This window comes from Saccopteryx leptura, chromosome 3, assembly GCF_036850995.1.
Source record: "Saccopteryx leptura isolate mSacLep1 chromosome 3, mSacLep1_pri_phased_curated, whole genome shotgun sequence".
NCBI classification, from domain to species: domain Eukaryota; kingdom Metazoa; phylum Chordata; class Mammalia; order Chiroptera; family Emballonuridae; genus Saccopteryx; species Saccopteryx leptura.
In genome coordinates this window covers 55,099,903-55,119,917 of record NC_089505.1, presented here as the reverse complement: position 1 = coordinate 55,119,917, position 20,015 = coordinate 55,099,903, and the positions used below count along the sequence as shown (strand labels likewise).

Sequence of the window (20,015 nt, the reverse complement as noted above, 5' to 3'; positions counted from 1 at the left end):
ATAATTAAGTCCTGACAGAATGCCTGTATTGTCTGAGGCCAGGCCCCGGGGGAAGTCAGAATGGCCCAGGGCTCTGCTCTCAATTTTAATTTCAGCCCTTCAGTTGCAAGGTACTTAAAGGGGAACACAGAGGGGACAAAAGAGAACAGGGGTCAGATTCAAATTGCAGTGTGCTGCTTGAGCATTCTAAACAGACCTTATATTTGGAATCAAAACAATATTTTATACCTATGTATATGTGTATGTGTATGTGTATACACACATCTATTTAATTTTTTAAGTTAACTAGCTCTCCAAACTTCAGCTAGCAAATGATATTATCCAGTTGTCCTGTTTTTTATTTTTCTATACCTTGAGGGGAAAAAATGTAGCAAAATTGGGGTTCTAGAGGCAGCTTGGAGCTGAGCTGGATGCCAGCCCTTATTGGGGCGTGAACCTTCTTCCTCCCCAGCCTGAGGTGTGGGAGCCCACAAGCCGGTTGAGTAATGTGAGGGGGCCTGGAGGCGGAGTGCGGGCCGGGGATCAAGTTCATCTCTCCCCCTCAGCCCATTTCTGAACCCTTTCTATACTCGGCAGAGGCGCAGCTCCACGCTCACTATCCACACATGCCTGGTTCCTGCTGGCACACGGAGGAGGGAGAAGTCTGCTCCATTATGGGGTATGACTGAGTGTGACTTCTTCCTAATCCTGAGCTGAGCTCTGCCTCCCAGAAACGTCTCTCCTCTGGCCTTACCTATATCCTCTGGATTTACATGAGGAAGTCCTCTCTCCACGCCACATGGAAGAATCCCTTGAGATTTTTAGAAGAAGATTAGGTGAGACCCACCGTTTCAGCCTGCCTGTCTCGCCTTGCCTCTCTGCAGTCTGACCAGGACACGCCCCACTGGCCAAAGACAGCACACTGACCACAGACAGAACACTGACCACAGACAGCACACTGGCCCCCAGATGGCACACTGACCCCCAGACGGCACACTGACCCCCAGACGGCACACTGACCACAGACGGCACACTGGCCCCCAGACGGCACACTGACCCCCAGACGGCACACTGACCCCCAGACGGCACACTGACCACAGACGGCACACTGACCACAGACGGCACACTGACCACAGACAGCACACTGACCCTCAGACAGCACACTGACCACAGACAGCACACTGACCCACAGACGGCACACTGACCCCCAGACGGCACACTGATCACAGACAGCACACTGATCACAGACCGCACACTGACCACAGACAGCACACTGACCCCCAGACAGCACACTGACCCCAGACAGCACACTGACCCTCAGACAGCAAACTGACCACAGACAGCACACTGGCCACAGACAGCACACTGACCCCAGACAGCACACTGACCCCCACAGACAGCACATTGACCCCCACAGACAGCACACTGATCACAGACAGCACACTGACCACAGACAGCACACTGACCCACAGACAGCACACTGATCACAGACAGCACACTGACCCACAGACGGCACACTGACCACAGACGGCACACTGACCACAGACGGCACACTGACCCACAGACGGCACACTGATCAGAGACGGCACACTGACCGCAGACAGCACACTGACCCTCAGACAGCACACTGATCAGAGACAGCACACTGACCACAGACAGCACACTGACCACAGACAGCACACTGACCACAGACAGCATCCTCCTGCGGAGTCCCGTCCCGCTCCCTTCTGGCCCTGGCACACTCAGTCATCCCTCCTGGTGGCTGATAGGGCATTTCCTTGACATACACCCTCCCCACCTTGTCTAGCAGAGGCCACTCCCTTCCTGCATTCACAGACACTCATGGGTACCCCTCCTACTGCTCATCTGTGTCTGTGCACCCCCGACCAGCCTGAGAGCTTCCCTCATGCAGGAACCACCTTGCTATTCCCCAAGCCTTTCACAGGAATGAGGATATAGCTGATGCTGTATGTTGATTAATGACTGAATGAATAAAATCATCTGGGCACCTATCCATTTTTACATGACTAGAATTCCACATTACTGCTTTCCAAACCTTAACAAAGATGGGGAGAAAATGGTCTAGGTATATTTTCCCACCTCAGAGGACTGTATTAGGTACTTTTGGAACAATAAACAGCCGCTGCCCTCCCTGTCCCCAACCTCCCTAAGGACAGAGGCCTCTGACCTTCCTTAAGCAGCATCGATTTATTGAGTGTCACCTGCCACATGCCAAGCCCTATCACAGTGCCTTTCACTGGTCACACTGGTTGTTGAATTCTCACAATCTTCTCAGGAGGGTGGGTTCATTGTTCCCGTTCTATAATGAGGATCTTGGTGCTGAGTCAAGTCACACAGGGTCTGTGATGCTACAAATGGCATTGTGGAAATGTGTGTGGGGACCCTAAAGCCTTCCTTTCCACCAGCACAATGTGCCTCCAGGAGGAAACACTCGAGGGAGAAAGAAATTAGCAAAGAGAGATGATGGGGACGTGCAGGGAGCTGGAGGCCACCGGGATGACAGAGAAAGAGAGGGGTAGAAGGGGAGGGTTCAAGGTCACACGGAGCTTCCTCCTCCACCGCTTTCTCTGTCTTCATCTTCTTCAAATCTCTCTTTGAAATAGAGGAAACCTAAGTGTGTTTGTAGGCAAAGTGTAGCAAGGCGGAGGGGAAGGCTGAGTGTTAGAGAAAGAGTGCTGAGTGCATAAAGGTCACGGAGATGTTTGGTTTGGAGTGTGAACAGCTTGGGGGGGGGGGGGGTGGATACTTTTTCAGAATCATCTGGAAGGAAAGGAGAGAAACAGACCAGCATTTTTAAGTGGCAGCTAGAGCTGGAGTGGAGGCTTTGCACGTGTCAATTGAGCTTATCTTACAGCACAATGAGCCTGTGCTATGGGTATTACTACCTGTCTTCCAGGTGAGGAGAGAATGGATACAGGGAGAGAAGTTAGGGGAAGGCAGACTTAAGTAAGGGAGGGAGTGGGAACTGGAGGATTTAGGGGTGTGGAGAAGGCATGCAGTCATTGCTGGTGTTGCAATCAAACCCACGTGATCCCCCCAAATTGAAAACTTTTCAAATCTGGCCCTTTATAGAAAATGTTTGCCAGCCCCCCTGATACACCAGCCTTTCTGTGAAGGCTAGGACCACATCTTTGTTTTCTTTGTATTCCAGGACAATGCCTAAAATACAAGGATGTCAACAGATATTAAGAAAATAAGAATGAACGGGAAAGCATCAGATACTACCTTTTTCAACCGCACGCTTTACTAACTGTGAGGAGGACTGAGCACATCTTACAGTTTTTGTACCCTCGTTTTGAAAAGGTGAGGGATGGCAGCAGGAAGGGTTAATACAACACCTTAAATCTCTGACACTGGACCGATTTTACAGGCCCTGATGTTTCTGTTTGATGAAAGCTGCTAAGCTATACCTGAAAATCCCAGGTATGCCCAGACCCAGCCAATGCTACATTTTCAACTTGACTACGTTCTTCTAAACTATAAATTTTCCAACTTAGCCCAGTGAAGAGTGACAGTGACGTATAGCTTCACATATGTGGTGAGTTGGTTTATGGGTCCTTGCACCTAACAGCACATGGCAGCTGTAATATTGGCAACGGGACCTGATGAGAAATCAGCCTGGTTCTGAAATCTAATATTCCTAATTATAACACAAACAAGGGCGTTGGAAATAACAGCATTACCTCCTGAGAGAAGCAGGATGGCCGGGCAGCAGAGTGGGGGAGCCCAGGTTCCCATGGAGAAGGCCGCAGTTCGGCGTTCTCAACCTCTGTGTTCCCATCAGCCACAGAAGAACGTCTAAAGAGATGCCCCTTCTTTTCTTTTCTTTCCTCATTTAATTTTATATATATAAAATATATATATATATATATATTCCTCGGTCAGGAATTTTATATATATATATATATTCCTCGGTCAGGTGATACCACAAAGAGTTTTGTGCCTATTGCCTGCTCAACTTGTCCCAGGCAGCTTTCAACTTAGACGGCCCCTTCTCAACTCAAGAAGGACAGACATTGTTCCTAATGGACAACAAGCAGAGACTCAGTTGGCCACCTGTGTGCTAAATGCTATGAGCTGAAAAGCTTCAATTTATTGCCTATTCCCTGTGGGCCAGGCAATAGATGAAGTTGGGACACAGCCCATTTGCTCCTCATAAGCAACCTGTGATAAAGGTGTTATTGGCTGCATTTTATATGGGAAAGTTGAGGCTCAAAGAGATGAAAAGAGGTGATTTTGCCACCTAGGCAGGGGCAGGGCTGAGATTCAGTCCTGGTCTGCCTGGACACCAATGCTGCACCACACAGAGTCTGCCCTAAGTGAGGAGAAGACACAACCACCACACACACACACATGCAAAATAGTTAAACCCCAACTTAAGGGAGCAGAGGATTGAGGTACAGACCTGAATGGCCCTCCAAGAGAAAGCACGTGGGCAAGAGAAGGGCAGGGAGGTTTCCTGGTGGTGACCCCTAAAGGGCAGAAGACCCATTTCTGGCCTTTTGTCACTTTGTCTGCAAGGCCAGAGTAAGCTATTCCCTCTGCCTCAGCCATCACAGTGCTCAGTAATTATTTGTCAAGTTCGCTAACAAATGTAAGTAATGCCACCAATAGTTTTCTACTTCTCCACTAACATAGTGAGACCCAGTTAACTGCCATCCAGGGCATAAACTGAGAAGTTCTTCTCCTGCAAGCAGGCCTCTGGAGGGCCCACTGGCCTGCATCTTGTCTTCCAGGACCTAGCCCTGGGCCTCCAAAGCCAGCACACATTTCCCTGAAGCATCATGGAAGTGGCTGGCTTTGAATATTAAGTCCCCATCCTGGCCTGGCAATGAGTCCCTTACCTCCAATTAATCCCACCAACCCCCACTGAAGCCCCCCACCGTCCAGCCCAAGGCTAAAAGTGAAAGAATTGGGAATGGAAGTTCAGTGCTGATGGATTCTGCCATTTCCAAGGCCACATCACTGACCTGAGGGCGCTGCCATGTCTTTCTCTTGGTTCTTGGCTCTTCATCCATGTGGTATTGGTAGAAGGGCAGAGCTTTGAGCTCCATCCTGTAAGAACCAACCAGCCTAGCCTGACCAGTCAGTGTCACAGTGGATAGAGCATCAGACTGGAATGAGGACGACCCAGGTTCAAAATCCCAAGGTTGCCAGCTTGAGTGTGGGCTCATCCGGCTTGAGTGTGGGCTCGCTCACCAGCTTGGGTGCAGGGTCACTGGCTTGAGCATGAGATCATAGACATGACCCCATGGTCGCTGGCTTGAGCCCAAAGATTACTGGCTTGAAGCCCAAGGTCACTGGCTTGAGGAAGGGGACACTTCTTCTGCTATAGCGCCCCCCCTTTGTCAAGGCACATATGAGAAAGCAATCAACAAACAAGCAATCAACGAATAACTAAGGTGCCGCAAAGAAGAATTGATCTCATCTCTCTTCCTTCCTATCTGTCCCTACCTGTCCCTCTCTCTGACTCTCTCTCTGTCTCTGTTAAAAAAAAAGAAAAAAAGTATCAACCAAAGACTCGGCCCTCCTGACCTTGGCGCTCACGTGCTCCCAGTAAGTAGGTGGCAGCCGGTGAATATTCATTAGCAATAGGGAGGGTGGAAAGGGAAATTTAAATGAGTCTTGGAGGATTGTAAAATTATTTGTTGAAATGTTTCTAAGCATTTTCTGCTTAAGACCCATAAATTTCAGGAGCTGTGTGTGCTAACAGTTTTTATTTATGATGTTTTTATTTTTACATTGAATTTATGCTCAAGTATAAAAAGGTAACAAGAGTAAAAATCGCCTTTTAAAAATGCTTTGAGATCCATTGTGAGGGTAAGCCGTTTCTGTCCATCTTTGCCACCACTTTGTTAAAACAAGGGCTCTGGGTGCTGACAGCTGAATAGCTAATTGGTGTTGGAAGCCAGCCCACCAGGAGTCCTCTCTCCTAAGAAACATTTCCTCTTCTCTCCCAGCCCCCAGCCTCCAGTAAGACCTTTCTAATGGCTGCCGAGGGCAAGGAGGAAAGCCCGCCTTGGGTAAACTTTGTGGGGCTAGGTCTCACCCAGCTGCCACAGCCCAGAGATATTCCCAAGACCTGTAATTAAAATGCCTGCATTCGAACCAATACGCTCTGTTCCTTTGCCCAGGGGTTGCAAAGCTCCCTGCTAATGCTGAACACGAATTAATAAACCACTGGGTCAGCCTTTCTTGTCCCACTACAATGTTATTGTCATGTTTATTTGTACAATTCCCTGTAGGACACTGGTTGGAATACCTAAAAAGTGAGTCAAGCTCGCTCCTTGGTTAGGCCTGGTGGGGGGTGGGGAGTGGGGTGCTTGCCCTGTCCCTGCAAAAGGCACACGTTTGTGCTTACAGCAACACCCCCCACCCCTAAGATAAACCGGAGTGTTCGCTCAAACTGCAATTACCTTCCATTCACACTACTGTAAAGTGACTAGGTTGTTGCCACTGCTTCTGCTTCTGTTTCAAAGAATAATTCTATTATCTCCGATTACTAAAAAAAATAAAATAAAATAATAAAGTAAAATAAAAACTTACAGCATTTCCATGAATTAATTACAGTCTGAGGAGAAAACAAACACAAACGTCACCTATGAAGTCATTGTAAATCACATGAGCTTAATTGCCTGATACCAGAATTAATTTTCCAAGCTTCCTCTCGCAGCGTCCCTCAGTTACTTCACTGCAGTCCCGGCTGTCTGCTGCCTGCTTCCGCACTCCTCTGCGGGAGACATACTTCACCCAGAGGGATAGGAAAGTTGAATAAGGAAAGAAAACAAAAAACAAAAGACACCTCTTTGGAGTATTTGACAAAATATGTTAGTGTTGAGTAATTAGAGGGAACCTGTGTCTTATGAAGATAACCTTGGTTCAGCGCCTGCGGTGGGTGAACGCAGGGAGAACTGTAGGCGGCGAGGGGGGCTGGCGGCCATGGCTATGGCCCAGGTGAAGGGTGCAAACGACGGCCTGCACAAGGGCAACGGGGAAGGGAGAAGGAAGGGAAATGCAGGAAACTCTTTTGGAAGTAGCATGATTAGGACTTGGTTTTCAGAAAACAGAATAAAGCAGAACAAGAAGATGTGATGAGTCTGATTTGGGGAGTGTTGAGTTTAGGGTGTGGAATGTGTAGGTGGAGATGTCCATTTAAATGGTTGAAATTTCAACCTGGAACTCGGGGAGCTAGCCACACAAGTCTTTGGGTACATAACCCCCTCACATAATCACCCACCCCCATTTCTGTCCATATGTTCTTCATCCATCCAGAAAATCTAGGGAGCTCCTTTCTGTGGCAGGCCCCAGGCTCACGTGGCTGGGGGAAGGGGCAGTTTACAAGCCTGGCCCATCCCTAGGCTGATCAGGCAGGGCCTTGGGGCATGAGCCTCTGCCCTGGCGGCTCACACACAACCTCGATGCCATTATTACCCCGTGAGGAACCCAAAGCCAAGGGCACTTGCTCTCGTGCCTCTCACTGGGGCCTTCCTTACATTGCTTGCCATTTCGGGACCCAGAATCCACTGGAAATTTTCAGTCAGGGGGCATTAGGTCATACGTGGGTAAAGAAAGCCACCAGAAAGCCCCCAAGAAAACCACTGGAGAGCCAAGGTGGCCGTTCTGTGCTCTTTATCAGTGCCTGTGACGTCAACCAAAACTGAGAAGCCGGAGTCAGACTCAATCACATCATCAGATATGAGTAAGGAGAGTGTTTGAATTATATGTTAAAAGCAACATATTTTCAAACTTCATGCTCAAGCACCACATATCACCCATCCTCAAACTGGAGATTCTAGGAAAACTTCACAGGCTAATCGACAATGGCTTCAGTCTAAGGTTCAAGAATGCACGGGTTTTGTTCTAACCCTGTCACTGATCCTGAAGCACGACGTTTAACTTACAGTAACTCGGTCTCCTCGCAGGGAAGTGTGTTAACCACCTCATGGAGAAACAACACAATGCATTGGAACATCAGTTACAAAATTCAGGTCACAATAATTATTGTTCATTTTCAACAGGTTAGTCTCTCAAGAATTAGAGGAAAATTCCAGCTTGAAAAATTCAAGAAAATCTAATTAAAGGATAAAAATAAGATTAAGTTTCACTCAAATAGAATCTATATCATCAATACTTCCCCTTCCCAACTGCTGCACAAAGCATCTGAGAGGTCCTTGAGCACTGGGGGGCGGGGATCCCACTGGGAGAGGTCATGCGCAGAGGGAGCATAGCTCCCTGCGCATGTCAGGAAGCATAGCGCTGGGGTCTAAATTAATTCTACAGGTACAACACTCCTTGTTGAGTTTCATCATTTTATGGACTTCGTGAACTTGCACAATTTCAGTCACTAATTAAAAGGATTTGGCGATATCGCCTGACCAGGCAGTGGCGCAGTGGATAGAGCGTCGGACTGCGATGCAAAAGGACCCAGGTTTGAGACCCCGAGGTCGCCAGCTTGAGCCCGTGCTCATCTGGCTTAGGCAAAAAGCTCACCAGCTTGGACCCAAGGTCGCTGGCTCGAGCAAGGGGTTACTCAGTCTGCTGAAGGCCCGCAGTCAAGGCACATATGAGAAAGCAATCAATGAACAACTAAGGTGTCGCCACGAAAAACTGATGATTGATGCTTCTCATCTCTCTCCGTTCCTGTCTGTCTGTCCCTATCTACCCCTCTCTTTGACTCTCTCTCTCTGTCCTTGTAAAAAAAATAAATAAATAAAATAAAAGGATTTGGCGATATCGATCACCTCCTCTGCCTTGAGAGTTGGAACCTTTGTGAAGTACATTCCTTGGCCATGTGGAGTGGGTACAGCAGAAATGTGACTAACCTAAAATCCAAAGAAGTGTAGGTGTCTGCTAAGTCATAACAGACCAGTATGAGGCACATTTACCCTTGATAGCTGAAAGCTGTCAGATGAAGTCTTAAGATAAGCACACAAGCTATGCACTACATTGTGTATCCCAGAATTCATATGTTGAAGGTTTAACCACTGATGTGACTGTATTTGGAGATAGGGGCTTCATAGAGGCAATTAAGGTTGAATGAGGTCATAGGGGTGGGGCCCTGATCTAACAGGAATCCTTCCAAGAAGAGGGAGAGACCAAGGAAGGGAGCATACAGAGGAAAGGCCACGCAAGGACCCAGCCAGGTAACTGCTCACAAGCCGAGGAGAGAGGCCTCAGGAAAAACCAGACAGCTTGGACTCCCAGCCTCCAGAACTGTTAGAAAATTTCCCCATGTAAGCCATCCCGCCTCTCGCATTTTCTAATGGCAGCCCCAGCAAATGAGTGCAGGCACTATGGACACATTTTCTCCTCTAGCACAGGAAGCAGATCACTGGTGTTTTGGTCCTGTAAATATGTAATAAAAAAAATACAACTTGTCTTATGAACTTGCTTTGTTTTATTACATTTTGTGCTTCTTTTTTGTATGACTTCTGAAGCAGCCTAGCCCTACTCCTCTGTAGTCCTGCGTGACTCATCCGTTACCGGGTTGAGGCCCCTACCTCTCTCTGCCAGCTGAGGAGAGGGTCAGAGCACAAGTATCTGCGCTGGTTTGCAGCACTCTGTGTAAACTGCCCCAATCAAGAGCCATCAGCCAGAGCAAAACGTGTGTCTTCTTCAATCCCACTGAGGCGCCCATCACTGATTTTCTGTCCTCCAATGACACTTCAGGTCAAAGAGGCCAAAAAGATAAAACTGTTGTTCTCAAGATAAAACTGTTGTTATCCTGCTTCTGGGGGGCAGTTTGGACACAAATTCACAGAGCAGACGGCGCGTAAATGAAATTGATGGTGCCACACAACATCATCTAAATAAGCAGGGTCCAGAGGGGGACATGAAAATGTCCAACTGCCTTTGCGGCCATAAGACATGGACCTATCATAGCTCCTGTGATGTCATGTTGTATACATCACAGCTGAGCTCCTTGTCACCACTGAGCCAGACTTAACATTATCAAAACGGGGTGTCTAAGGACCCTGACTTCCAGGTCAGACGTTTTCTCACTAGAGGACCAAGCTTGCTGTGACATATAGTCCTGTGCGGGAGCCAGCAAGGACCCTAAAGTGCAGCTGCAGAGCTGTGGGCAGCCCATGGCACTAACAGGAAACACGCGGCCAGCTGTGGGATGCTGGGGAACACCACGCCAGTGAGGGCAGCTGGAACTCTGAAAGGGGTTCAACCTTCCCCAGAACTAGAGTCACCAACAGGACATTCTCTAAAAGCTGCTCTGAAAGTTGAAGGACAAGTTTCTCAGGAGAAATTATGGGAAGTACTCAGAGGATCACAGTCCCCATGAACTGAGCAGTACCACCTAGAGTTTCCACTCCAAACCCTCAGACCAGTGACAGAGACAGCCTACGGCTCAAAGGAGCACTTACCAAACTCAGATCCTTGGATACAACCTTTGTCATATCTGTCTGGACACCGCCTATGATGGTTAATTTTATGTGGCATCTTGACAGGACCACAGAGTGTCCAGGTATTGGGTCACACAGTATTCTGAGGGTGCCTGGGATGGTGTCTGGATGAGGTTAACATCTGAATCGACCGACTGAGCAAAGCAGATTGCCCTCCCTAACGTGGGTGGGGCCCATGCAGTTATAGTTCAGTTATAAGATCACACTGATTTTTCTTACATGATGGTTGGGAGCGGGTTATATAGTATCTGTGAATTTCACTTCAGGTTGTAAACAGAGAGTTAAAGAAAAAACATTTGTAATAAAAATGACGATTGAATCTAACAGGAGCAAGAGGCTACTTCTGTAAAAGAAGTTTGCTGTGGATCAAAAATGTCTTTCCAAATGGAAACACCAGGGAATCATTTCCTTTCTGGAACCTGCTGGCGCTGGGAAGAGCCCAGTGTGGCCGAGCCGAGCAGCTGGTGCTGGGGTCTGAAAGAGCTCTTTCTCTTCAGCCCTCGCAGGTGAGAAGACACAGAGACCCCACTGGCTTTTCAAAACTGAAGAAAGGACTCGGTGACTTTCTACGGCCACGTGACCCTGGACAAGTTGTTCCACGTAGCCTCAGTCTAACTGTGCAATGGAAATAAAAAGAGCCCATCTTATACCGACTTCCTGTATGGATTAAATCTGATAAATACATAAAGCCCATTTAGTGCTTCCCTCAGCTTCCCTGAGCGTATGGTGCTCCATGAATGGGAACATGTATTTATTATCACTATACAGCACTCTACAGTTTACAGAGCTCCTTTGCACAGACCGTTCCCTCTAAAATTTATAGACATTCTCCCAAGTAACCTTCCCAACAATCTCTGAAGTAGTATATCCTGTGACCTAATAAAGTAGGGGTAACAACAAAGAGTATGCACGCTCTTACCACTGTTTCTACCTGTGCTGACGTTGTTGTTCATTTCATCATTCATGCATTCATTCATTCGACAAATATCTATGAAACACTTGCCACATTCCAGACACTGAACCTCAGCAGTGGAGACTGACAGGAGTGCCACCCCAGGGAGGAGAGGAGGTGCGGAGAGGCTCAGGGGCCACCAGAGTCTCCCTGGGTCACACTGGTGGCCTTTAAAGTGCCTTTTGCCACTTGGAATCCATGCTGCTCCATTTATACTTAGTCTGTGCAGCTCCATGAACAGAAGTTCAGAGGAGGGAGAAGTTACTGGAGGAGGAAACTGCGGGAAGTTCTGGAGGGACAGATTGCCTCCTAACATTTGGAGCCTTCAACAATGGAAGGGCAGCCTCTTGGGGATGGAGGCGGGCTGTCTGCATCCTTCAAAGGCTCTGGAGAGGAATCTGAGGCTTGCCCTGGGAGAGCGCCTTCAAAACCCATTCAACCTACAAATCTGGGGCTCACTTAGAGACCATTTCTCAGTATAGGTTTTTGCTTTTAACTCTTCCCTTCAAATGTCAAACATTTTAGCTTCAAGCTCATTGTTTTGGCTGGTATTTTAACCTCCTGGCTTCCCCAGAGGTTGGGCTGCTGGAAAACAGCCTGGGACTCGCGTGGCTACATGGTCTTACTGTAAAGTCTCCTGCCCTGTCCTAAGTCTGTATTCTCAGGGGTGAGAAAGAAAACCCTGCGAACTGATAAGCTACCAAGTACACAAGCAGAGCACAAAAAATGTTGGCAAATGTGTGCCCTGCGTTTGCTTGGCTTTGTCCAGAAAGTCATGTGACTCACACTGTCCACTGTTTGAAATCTACAAGGACCAGCTAGGTCTTTAATCACAAGAAATTTTTTTTTCTTCAGGCATGAAAACGCCAAATATAGTCATGAAAACAGTGACCTAACCTGTGCCCAGAAGTATATACATATACATATATAGAGAGAGAGACATATATATTATACTTATATATATTATGCTTAAATATATATAATATGTCATTTAAATATATATCATTAAATATATATATACTTCCAGCTTATTCCACATTACTCTGGCTTCAAGCCAATTGATAAGAGCCCGATTTTTCAGTGCTTGGCCTTAGCAGCGCTTTGGCTGATCCCGAGCAAACGTGTGCAAGACAAACTTTTCTGAATGCCCTTTCTCCTTACTCTGCTATTGGAGAACTGTTAGTTCTGTTATTTACTGGGTTCTTGGTAAACAACTTCTAAGTAAAAGGAAGCGCAACAGAAAGGAGAGACCAGTCCTCTCTACCACCACATATCACCTGGCCCCATACATTGTCACATATGTCACACACCAACTTGAGTTTCTAACTCAATTTCCTGCCAAGTTTATACTCACCCTGTCTCATTAAGGCAACACAGTTGTATAGCTTCTCACTGTGGAACTAATTAATCATTTCCACATAGGCACCAAAATAATCCCAACAGGCCATTTGTCCTCATTATTTATGTTAAGTATTTAATATTAATTATGCTACAAACATGTGAAACAAGAGCTGTATTTTCACACTGTGGGTAGTGACTTCAGACATTAGAACAAGACAGGGTTTTCACTGTCTTTATGTTTTGTTTGTAATTTGTGCACCAAAATATAAAGCTATCTACAGCTTTCCACTTGAAGCATTTTTGCAAGTGAGCTGTTAAAGTGACATAATCAAACATGCTTGAGGATCTTTTGACATCTGAAAGAGAGAGTTCCTAATATAAGGAGAAATACACAGATGATTGGATTGACCCCCAAATCTCATGGCAAACTCCTTAGCACAAGCAACAATGACAACGGCATGAACTAATAACCACAGGTTTCTGAGAGCTGAATAAAGACAGAAATCTATTCCCACAGGAGTTCTTTACTGGTCAATGAGTTCAATGACATTTTTGAGTTATAGACTTTAGGATGAACAGCATATCTTAATTAGTAATTATTTGATTAAGTCTGATATCACCACAATTTCCCAATAGTGAGGGAACTAAGTCCTGAAAGATTGTGAAGGAAAAAAAGTCAGCCTCTTTTTTTGGAAGGGCATAAAGAATGAGAATAATTCCTATTGGCTCATAACAGCTTAGAAATGGTTAGGCCCAAAAGAATTGTTTAACTTACACAACCTCTAGATCCTGTCTTCAAAACAAAATATCTGAATGCCCCAGAATTAGCTTTCACCTGTGTTTTATCTTCAGTTTCCTCATTCCCCAAGGCCACTGTTTCCCTCCAAACAGGATTGAACTCCTGGAGGCCAGCTGCACAGAGCCTCGAAGGCTACATCCAACACAGACCCTCAACCACCGACCACTGTGAGTGTTAACATCAGTCTGACAAGAGGGCCTGGCTCCAGACACCAGGAAAAAACTGATTCCTTGGTGTTCGACTGAGGTTTTCCCAACAGAACAAATGATGTCCTGGGATGACTTGTGGACAAAAAAAAAAAAAATCTTTCCTTCAATCCAAAAGAAAATGACCCATAAAGACTATAAGGCAGCGGTTCTCAACCTGTGGGTTGCGACCCCAGCAGGGGTTGAACGACCAAAACACAGGGGTCGCCTAAAGCCATCAGAAATATAGGTTGAGAACCGCTGCTATAAGGTTCTTAAAAAAAAATAAAGACTATAAGGTGACAGCCATGGGCAACTGGTGGCTATTGCTGAATCCTTTCTGAACTAGACCAGGGTACAGGAGGGAGGGTACTGGTCAAGTCCTCATTCAGAAGGGAGATGGAACACTCTCTCTTCTCGGTGTTATCCCAGCACCTCCTTGTTCAGTGCCATTTTCTCCTGGCTGGACTGGGACCTAACCGGGGTAATTCATTGCTCTGCCCAGCTCAGTATTTGTTTCCAAGTTTAGTACCCATCTTCATAAAAGGCTGCCTTAAAAGTAATCTTTAGGATTACTTCCAAATCATACATTTTGTTTTGAAAGAATGAGAGCTCTTGCTGGGTGACGATCAGCACAGAAAGAGAAAAGGGGCAAAGTCTTTTTGTTAACAAATATTCAGCTCCCAAAAGTTGAGTCCTCATCACAGGGCTAACTGGACATCACCACCTTTCAAAGCACACCATTGACACTGTTTCTCCCTGGCACGTTAATTTTCTCCAAACAGCCAACGCCACTCCGGGGCTTCTGTATCATATGCCGTATGAAGAAGGTGAGGCCACTACTCTCCAGCCCAGCCCTGTCCTCAAAGGGCTGGCACCACTGGCTGGAGAGTAGTGGCCTCACCCTGAACTCAAAGGGGAGCACAGCCGTTCCTGAAAACCAGCAACACTGGGACCACGTGCCATTCACCCAGTCCGTAAATGCAGCTGCCAAAAAGAAGTGCATGTCTGCCTCCCACTAACAGAAAGGTAGGTAGAAGGTGTCTGGGTTGGTGGGAGGGTGAAGAGCTCACATGGTTCTGTGCCACCAGATTCTCTGTGAAACACAACTGGTCAAACAGTAACAACAGCAACCCCTGGGGAGCCGCGATGTGGATCTCAGAATACATTCCCTTTACTCCAGGGTGTCACATAGGCTCAGTGGAATGACTTTTTAGCTTAATATGAAGTGAGAACTGCCACAGGGAAAAGAAATTCCTTTCTGTTCTAAAACAGTACTCCACAAAGTAATCATTGCAAAAAGCAAGAGGTGTTTTATCTCCTCGGTGGTGGCGAAGTGCCTCTTCTGATTGAAAATTTTTTATTTATTTCAGAATGCACAAATCCTGCGGGCTGCTCATCTCTGTCCCATCCTCCTGAAGGCAGGGATGTTCTTAGCTGTCGGAACTGCCGGCTTAACCCAGCAGGAAGCTCTGCCACCAGCAGCCCAGCCCAGCCAGGTCTCTTGGCTGAGAGAAGCGGGAACCCACCAACGCTAAAATTTGAAAACCCAGAGGGAGAAGAGAGAGGCCTGGCTTCTGAATTGTGATTTGTACCCATCACCACTTGCCTTGCAGACGCTGTGCACTGTGGCCAGTTAGCAGCATCCCTTATCAGGGTGTCCCTGAATGCCACCCACCAGTGAGTGACAGGCAGCCCTGAAGACAGAATGAGAGAGAGAGAGAGAGAGAGAGAGAGAGAGTCTGAGATGGTTCATGGTGGAGCAGGTTGCACCAAAATGCCCAATGCTCCTGTACCTCTCCAGACATTAGTATGTGTAGGTCAGAATAAGCCAGACTTCAGACAGTCATGTGTCTGAAACGGCCCTTCTGCCTGCAGCGCCTCTGCTTCAAGTCTCAACTCAAGCTTGACATCTGACGAACCACTGTGAGAGGGTGAGAGTTTGCAGAAATATTAAGGAATCAACATTTGCCAGAACTGAAATGGAGGTGAATGCATCAACTACAAAAACTACTTAGGACCTCGTGTTCTTGCAACCAAAGCCCTGGAACTTGGTATACGTGTATCAACAAATGCAGGATTTGCCACAGCAGCTTAGAGCGGAGATTCCAGCAGAGACTAGAGTGTGGCACTCTTACACATGCAAAGGTACGGGCTGTGGGGTAGAAAAGGAAAATAAAGAAAGAGAAGGCAGCAGATATAAATGCATCCAAACATTTGAGGCACTCTGTCAAACTCAGAAATTCTACCATGATCTAGGTGATCCTAATGGTGTGTTTAAACCACATTGGAAAAATGTCACAATAGATGTTTGAATAAAAATCCAGTAAGTTTGCCAAAAGACCAATTGTTTAAAATTGGCAGCATTCCAGAGAACTTACGAGGCTGCATACTGTCCAGGACTGAGAGAATTGCTAATTCCAGAGCAAGTTAATTATCGCCTTATTGATAAAAGGTTAATTTTTAAAAGCTTATGGTGTGGCTTTTTTAACTCATTAATTAAAATTTAGAGTAATTTACTAGACACACTGGTGGCTCCTATTACATTATATATGTACCAAACTATTTGAGTTTTCTCCCAGAGGCTGTTTTTAATCCCCTGGTCTCTCCTCACTTGTCTGCCTTTGAAGGCAACAAATATGTTAAAAACATGTAAAGCTCAAACTAACCTTTTGGGAAATCACAGCATTAAGAAGATGTCCAATGAAGCACTTAATCAAAACTCATTCTTAGAAGTGTCAAAATGAAATCGTACATGTGCTCACTGCAAATAGGATGGCTTTCACAAACTTCATCTCCAAAACGTTAGACCAGATTTCATGCTCTTTGATAATTAGATGGGAAGAGAGTCTTTCCTCATCTTGTTCCCTTCTCTCCCACACCATCCCCAAATAAAACCAGGAGGCTGGGCAAAGAGAAGCGGTAAGGATAAAACTGGAGTTTTATCTACAAAGGCAGTGTCGCCTGCTTTCTTCAGGACTCATGGATTGCAGAAAGCACCACCGGGCCACCTGGCGTGAGTGTGGTGCTGAGGCTTCCAGAGGCACAGGCTGGGGAGGACTGGAGTCTGCGGAGCTCTGCCTCGGGCCCCAGGGGAGCCAGTTCCCAGCTGAGGCCCCCACCTCTGCCCACACCCAAAGCTGGCTCCACTCTGTTAAAGGTGAGAGTATGGCTGTGTGATGTGTCCTCCCAACATGCAAACTAAACAAACCTGCAAAACACTCTAAAATCTAACTCCCCAAGTGTTCAAAAAGGTTGTTTCTCTCTGAGCATTCCTTATTTTGATTTAAGGGAACTTCAGCCATGTGTTCTTTGAACTTGTTGAAGTATTTGAGATCCAAAACTGAGATTAAAAAAAATAAAAGCCATCACTTTAGGAGAGCTTGAAAGCAATCTGATTTTCACATCATTTGACATTTAAAACTTAAGCAATTTCTATCCTTGCATTTTGAGGCTTTGCTTGAATTTTTATACTAAACATTATTTAACATTTTAAAATGTCATTGCTCTTTCGAATTTTCAATTTAAGAAGTTCCTAAAGCAAGGCGACAGTCCTTCCGTTGGCTCTGTTTTGAGCAGCTGGTCTGCCTGTCCTACCCAATGCTCTGCGGGAGGGGAGCCCTGTGGCCCCCGCCCCCCTCCCCCGAAGCCGGGGACCAGAAAGTGAAACTGCTTCTGCTGGTTTCACTTGCCTGCAAAACACACCACCAAAAGTGAATAAATGACGGAAGGCAGCGTATTCTTGTTTCTCTCACTGTTTTCTATTATCGTTCATTTACTTTCTCCCCCTTTTTACAGCAAAATAGAAGTAATTTTAGTGGTGCAGAAAAGAAATGTGAACATGTGGAACATAGAAGAACTGGTTTTTTGTGGGATTTCCTCTTTTCTTATAATTCCACAAATCAAGAAGGCAGATAAATTTACCAAAATATTAGGGTCCATCCACAGGCCATTTAAAGAGCTAAAGAAAACACATTCCTATTTTTAAAAAATATCTGTCACAAATAAGTTTTCAAAGGTAAAGATTTTAAAGCAACCAAACAACTTCCCTACACCTGACAGCTCCATATTAACATCTTGAGTCCCCACGATCACTCCTGCTTTTCTAGGTGGTCTTCGCCCAGCTGCTTCTGCTCAAATACCTGCCTTTCTTTTTCAGCCTAGTGCTACCAGGCAACAACAACAAAGTGCTCCACGCAAGTACCTTGTCCCCAGATAGTTTACTTTGCCACACTGTAATTTTCTTTAGTTATTTTTATGCTTTAACTCCAAATATTGTGTTGTGTTTTTTTTTAAAAAAAAAAAAAGAGAGAGAGAGAGAGAGAAAAGGAAAAAAAATCTTGGGAAAAAAACAACTATGTCACTCATTCTTTAAAAATGGTTCCTCTGGTTGAAAAGGAAGAAAAACAGAGTAAACAAGCAACATCTCCATTCTGAAGCAGCTGGGTTTCTTTCCCAAGCCACAGTGTCTGAGACGAACCAAAAAGCCACTTTCTCAAAAAGCTGCTACTTGTCTAACCCTCTGAGTGCCACAGATACATAGAGACACCAGGAACCACCCACCTTTGCTCCTACCGCTGGTGGGAAGAACTTGGACTTAGTACTCAACTATCAGTCAAATGACTTACATGAAGCCGCACGGCTCTTTCATCCACGGTCCCCTCCTGCTCAGCAAGCACCTGGAGAGGGAGGCTTGTGCCACTAGGAGCGACTTGTGGGATTGGGTTTCTAGTCCCGCAGTGCCCCACCTGGGAAGGAGGTAACTCTGGGTTTTTGAATTTGGGAGAACTGCTTCTGACACTCCATAGTCTCCTGGGTTTTTTTCCCTAAAACTAACCAGCACCAGCAACTAGCAGTAAACAGTATTCTCATCTATTGTGGAAAATTAGGGAACACCAGCACAAAGACATGAAAATATTCCATGTAGTATACAAAATAATATAATTCAGTTAAAAGAAAACACTCTTGCATATTCACAACACATCGATTTTAAAAATTAAATTTTAGGTACATATTTTTATCCCAGGACATACTGAATTTTTTTAAATAAAAAAAAAAAAGCAAAGCAAAATCATCATTAAAAAAAGCTAAGCAGTTATTTAAGTTTATGTTTGGGTGGGGGGAGACAACTTTCTACATATTTAAATGCGGAGTTAAAGAGTTGTGAACATGTATATATATAAACAAAATTTATAAACTATAGAATTCTATACTACATCTTCCCCTCTGAGAGCTGATTAAGAAATCAAACATTGTATTTTGATTAGAAGGAACTAAAGTTTACCTGCTGCCTTCAGTGGTTTTAGTACACAACATTCACACAGTTCCATAGAAAAAGGCATGCAACCCAGAAAAACTGAACCAGGTAACCTGTCATGCTGACAGTAGCAAGAGATGGATCCGTGTTCACGGCACACCCTCCGATGGTGTGTCTCCCTTACCTATAGCTTGCTCACCAGAGCCCTGATCAGGTTCTTTACCAAGCCAGGATTGTTGACTCAGAAGACAGAAGACTTTCGGTACATGCAAACCAAATGTTGCAAAAGCTAATCTTCCTCCCGTGTGTTAGTAGCTCCCAGTTAGTCTCCAGCAGCTCTGCTCTCCGGCTGCAAACATCTCATTAGACTAATGCATTCAGCACAGGCAGAAAACTCGATTTACCATAGCTACAGCAATGAATTTCCATTACGATGACAGCTTCAACCACATCATGTCCGGAAAACCAGCCAACCACTGGCTTTTAAAGAACACACACATTTTACATGCAGAAAACGAAGCGTGTGTGTGTGTGTGCGTGTGTGTGCGCGCGTGTGTTTCATGTTTCCTGCCTCTTAGCAGCCTGACTAAGAAATGGGCAGCGTAGCTTTTTGCCGACATGAGCTGCAAGGTAATGACACTTCTGCTTCTTTGGTAGTTACGTCCTTGTAATAAACTGAATTATGTCACAATTGTCAGAAGGGGTGTTTCCAACATTTCGGTTTTCATTACCCCTCCTCTGTTGCCATAGAAACCAGACTGTAACATCATCTCTTTGTCCCAGTCCTGCAGCAGTGTGAGCCAGCACAGGGCTCACTAGATACTGGTGAGCTGAAGCAGTAAATGTTTTTGACTTTGGACAAATAAAGCAAAAAGAAATATTCTAATGTCACCATTGTTCAAGAGAGACTGTGCGTCTGCCAAAGGATTGTGCCCACACAGGTGAACGTACCATAGGCATACAGTGTGACTCAACAGCTGCATACAACACATGTGGTCAGTTCGTTAAAACAGCCCATTGACTTGGGCTCCATATCTGTGTGCATAACTGCAGACGTGTTTCTAGA

General features: G+C 45.8%; 1 protein-coding gene across 1 annotated transcript in view; it reads right to left on the bottom strand.

The window, feature by feature from the left end:
* The window catches only part of SCML4 (Scm polycomb group protein like 4), a 115,059-nt gene extending 95,775 nt beyond the window's left edge, over positions 1-19,284 (bottom strand). Inside the window, exon 1 of the mRNA XM_066373537.1 lies at positions 19,134-19,284. The gene's annotated coding sequence lies outside the window, so the exon portion shown is untranslated. The remainder of the gene's footprint in view (positions 1-19,133) is intronic.
* Between the last annotated feature and the right edge of the window lie 731 nt (positions 19,285-20,015).